This window comes from Salmo salar, unplaced genomic scaffold (genome assembly GCF_905237065.1).
Source record: "Salmo salar unplaced genomic scaffold, Ssal_v3.1, whole genome shotgun sequence".
Classification (NCBI taxonomy): domain Eukaryota; kingdom Metazoa; phylum Chordata; class Actinopteri; order Salmoniformes; family Salmonidae; genus Salmo; species Salmo salar.
Window position 1 is genome coordinate 7,501 of NW_025547151.1, and position 5,000 is coordinate 12,500.

Here is a 5,000-nt window from a genome sequence, read left to right on the forward strand (position 1 = left end):
CTGTGTCGTTCGCTGTCTGTCTGTGTGTCGTTCGCTGTCTGTCTGTCTGTCTGTCTGTCTGTCTGTCTGTCTGTCTGTCTGTCTGTCTGTCTGTCTGTCTGTCTGTCTGTCTGTCTGTTCTGTCTGTCTGTCTGTCTGTCTGTCTGTCTGATCTATCTCTGTCTGTCTGTTCTGTCTGTCTGTCTGTCTGTCTGTCTGTCTGTCTGTCTGTCTGTCTGTCTGTCTGTCTGTCTGTCTGTCTGTCTGTCTGTCTGTCTGTCAGTATCTATCTCCGTCTGTCTGTCTGTCTGTCTGTCTGTCTGTCTGTCTGTCTGTCTGTCTTTGCCTGTCTCTGACTGTCTGTCCCGCTTTCTGTCTGTGTCTCTGTCTGTCTGTCTGTCTGTCTGTCTGTCTGTCTGTCTGTCTGTCTGTCTGTCTGTCTGTCTGTCTGTCTGTCTGTCTGTCTGTCTGTCTGTCTGTCTGTCTGTCTGTATGTCTGTCTGTCTGTCTGTCTGTCTGTCTGTCTGTCTGTCTGTCTGTCTGTCTGTCTGTCTGTCTGTCTGTCTGTCTGTATGTCTGTCTGTCTGTATGTATGTTTCTGTCTGTCTGTCTGTCTGTCGCTGTCTGTCTCTGACTGTCTGTCCTGCTTTCTGTCTATGTCTGTCTGTTTGTCTGTCCGTACTCACTCACTCCCTGGATGAGGAGATGTAATCTCATGTTTTGTCCACAGAAACCAACAGGAGAGATCAGAGTCAGATATTCTCAGTGGTCAGTCTTCCCAGAGTCATCAAACAGACCTGGCCTCCATATTCAGTGTATGTGGTCCTGTTATGTACATTTGTTTTTGTTGACCTCAAGTAAAGTTGATCTGTCAATCATTCATTAAGGTGTTAATGAGAAAGCATTTCTTCTCTTGCTTAACTTATTTTATTGATTTATTTCAGTTGCTTGAAGAGAATATTATGACATTTGTGAAGAACGAGCTGAAGATGTTCAAGAGGATTCTTAGTCCAGAACTCCCAGAAGGCTTTGAGAGTCAGAAGCAGGATGAGGAAGTGGTGGATGCTGAAGATGAGAAGCAGGAGAGCAGTGCCAGAGAGGGGGCTCTGAAGATCACACTGCACGTCCTGAGGAAAATGAACCAGAAGGAGCTTGCTGACACACTGGAGAAATGTAAGATCTGTCTGCCTCATGTTGAATGCTGTTTTATAACATTTAAAAGCTGTAGCTAAAGTACAGCTAAAGTAGCTGGGTAACTCAATGATATTGTAGCAGCCTTAAGACAACACCTAGTGACCTCATCAAGTAGCAGCAGGGATGTGTTGTGGTGATGAATTTAGAGAGAGAGAGACAACATTAATAATACCAATAATAATATAATCAGTCACACCAGTCTGTAATGCATTATGAAAACATTTACACATTTATACAGTCAGAGAATGAATTATTATAATTTCAAACTTTCTAACAGTCCTACAATACTGTGGGTATTAAAACAGACGTAATATTAATATCCTCTGTGTTATTTCTTCATTCAGATGAGCTTGCTGTGATTTGCCAACGTGAACTCAAATCTAATCTAAAGAAGAAGTTTCAATGTGTATTTGAGGGGATCGCTAAACAAGGAAACCCAACACTTCTCAATAAGATCTACACAGAGCTCTACATCACAGAGGGTGGAACAGGAGAGGTCAATAATGAACATGAGCTGAGACAGATTGAGACAACAACCAGGAAACAAGCAAGACCAGAGACTGCTATCAAATGTAACCCCATCTTCAAACCCTTAACTGGACAAGACAAACTTATCAGAACTGTGCTGACAAAGGGAGTCGCTGGCATTGGAAAAACAGTCTCTGTGCAGAAGTTTATTCTGGACTGGGCTGAAGGAAAAGCAAATCAGGATGTCCAATTTGTATTTTCATTCCCTTTCCGGGAGCTGAATTTGATGAGAGAGGACAAACACACTTTCATTGAACTTCTCAATCACTTCTCAATGGAAACCAAACAATCAAGAATCTCCAACTACGACAAGTACAAAGTTCTGTTCATCTTTGATGGTCTGGATGAGTGCCGACTGCCCCTAGACTTCCAGAAGAACAAGATCTGTTGTGACGTCACAGAGTCAACCTCAGTGGATGTTCTGCTGACAAATCTCATCAAGGGACATCTGCTTCCCTCTGCTCTCCTCTGGATAACTACCCGACCTGCAGCAGCCAATAAGATCCCTTCAGGGTGTGTTGACCAGGTGACAGAGGTACGAGGGTTCAATGACCCACAGAAGGAGGAGTACTTCAGGAAGAGATTCAGTGATGAGGACCTGGCCAGCAGAATCATCTCACACATAAAGACATCAAGGAGCCTCCACATCATGTGCCACATTCCAGTCTTCTGTTGGATTTCTGCAACAGTCCTTGAACACATGCTGGAACATAAGAGAGAAGAGATGCCCAAGACTCTGACTGAGATGTACACACACCTTGTGGAGTTTTATACCAAACAGAAGAATGAAAAGTATCTTGGGAAAGAAGAGACAGGTCCACACTTGAATAACGAGAGCATTCTGTCACTGGGAAAACTGGCTTTTCAACAGCTTGTGAAGGGCAATCTGATTTTCTATGAAGAAGACCTGAAAGAGGCTGGCATTGATGTCAATGAAGCCTCAGTGTACTCAGGATTGTGCACACAGCTCTTTAAAGAGGAATGTGGGCTGTACCAGGACAGGGTGTACTGCTTCGTGCATCTGAGCATTCAGGAGTTTCTGGCTGCTGTTTATGTGTTCCTCTCATTCAACAACAACAATGAGAATCTAATGGACAAACAGCAATCAACGTCCAGGAACCTTTCTGGGAGGATCAGACAAAGGCGTAAAGTTACTGTCTACAAGAGTGCTGTGGATAAAGCCTTACAAAGTGAGATGGGAAACCTGGACCTTTTCCTCCGCTTCCTTCTGGGCCTCTCACTGGAGTCCAATCAGAAGCACTTACAAGGTCTACTGACAAAGACAAGAAGCAGCTCAAAGAGCCATCAAGAAACAGTCAAGTACATCAAGGAGAAGATCAGGGAGAATCCCTCTCCAGAGAGGAGCATCAATCTGTTCCACTGTCTGAATGAACTGAATGACCATTCTCTAGTGGAGGAGATCCAAAGCTACCTGATATCAGGAAGTCTCTCAGAAGAAGAACTGTCACCGGCACAGTGGTCAGCTCTGGTCTTTGTGTTGCTGACTTCAGAAAAGGAGCTGGATGTGTTTGACCTGAAGAAATACTCCAGATCAGAGGAAGGTCTTCTGAGGCTGCTGCCAGTGGTCAAAGCCTCCAGAGCTGCTCTGTGAGTAAATAAAATGACATCATCTGGAAGAATCATCTGGAAGAAATATTCAGTTTAGAGAAAAATATATATTATAATATGTATATAATATTATATTGAAAAACATTTTAAATCAATGCATTGATTTTCACATTAGTATAACAATATGACCATACAATTCTAGCTGACGGAAGATGAATCTATATGTTGTTTGAGAGAATAAACCAAATGCATCTGCCATTGTCCTTCTACACTACTCGTTAATTAACAGTGTGTTTGTGAAGTCATGATGATATCTTTGCAGGCTGTCAGGGTGTGGAGTCACAGAGGAAGGCTGTGCTGCTCTGGTCTCAGCTCTGAGGTCAAACCCCTCACACCTGAGAGAGCTGGATCTGAGTAACAATGACCTGAAGGATTCAGGAGTGAAGCTGCTCTCTGCTGGACTGGGGAATCCCCACTGTAAACTGGAGTCTCTGAGGTCAGTATTCCTGTAGTTGGTCAACAAGTGATAACTGTTCACCAGATCCACATGTGTTTACCAGGCACACATAGTCCACACCATACACCGTTTAGAAATGAAAGCACTTTGTGTATCTAATTCTCCTACTTGAAGAAGTTTTAAATATTTGGACAAATTCACTTATATTGTATTAAAGTCGTCATAAGTTTAGTATTTGGTCCCATATTCCATGCCTGCAGTGATTACATCAAGCTTGTGATTCTATAAACTTGTTAAATTCATTTGCAGTTTGTCTTGGTTGTGTTTTAGATTATATTTTTCCTAATAGAAACTGAATGGTGAATAATGTCCTGTCATTTTGGAGTCACTTCACTATATGTGTTTGGACAGAGATGTGTAAATGTGGTTCTATGGTAATGGTGAGAGGTTAGCATGTTTTGTTGGAGAACCCCTCTGTTATTGGTAATGGTGAGAGGTTAGCATGTTTTGTTGTAGCCTCTGTTATTGGTAATGGTGAGAGGTTAGCATGTTTTGTTGTAGCCTCTGTTATTGGTAATGGTGAGATGTTAGCATGGTTTGTTGTATCCTCTGTTATTGGTAATGGTGAGAGGTTAGCATGTTTTGTTGTAACCTCTGTTATTGGTAATGGTGAGAGGTTAGCATGTTTTGTTGTAGCCTCTGTTATTGGTAATGGTGAGAGGTTAGCATGTTTTGTTGTAGCCTCTGTTATTGGTAATGGTGAGAGGTTAGCATGTTTTGTTGTATCCTCTGTTATTGGTAATGGTGAGAGGTTAGCATGTTTTGTTGTAGCCTCTGTTATTGGTAATGGTGAGTGGTTAGCATGTTTTGTTGTAGCCTCTGTTATTGGTAATGGTGAGAGGTTAGCATGTTTTGTTGTAGCCTCTGTTATTGGTAATGGTGAGAGGTTAGCATGGTTTGTTGTAGCCTCTGTTACTTTCTCTCTCATCATTTTTCATTATTATTGATTATTCATTCATGATTTTTCTTAATCATGGCATCATCAGGATTAATTTAGTAGTGTTTAGAAACATTTTATCTACTCACTTAGACAGAAAATTACTACAGTCACCATCCACCATTTTATTATTAGGCAAAACACAACCAAAACAAACTGCAAATGCAACCATCGAGTTTACGACCAACTACTAAACTTTTGACTACTTTAATATACTATGAGTGAATTGGTCAGAATACTTATGACTTCTTCAAATGGGGGGACTGGAGACAACAA

The 5,000-nt window shown here is 41.8% G+C and overlaps 1 long non-coding RNA gene across 1 annotated transcript in view; it reads left to right on the plus strand.

Moving 5' to 3' along the window:
• The window catches only part of LOC123731736 (uncharacterized), a 2,686-nt gene extending 1,918 nt beyond the window's left edge, over positions 1-768 (plus strand). The window contains exon 3 of the long non-coding RNA XR_006762817.1: positions 710-768. This is a non-coding gene — a long non-coding RNA (uncharacterized lncRNA). The remainder of the gene's footprint in view (positions 1-709) is intronic.
• Positions 769-5,000: the final 4,232 nt, after the last annotated feature.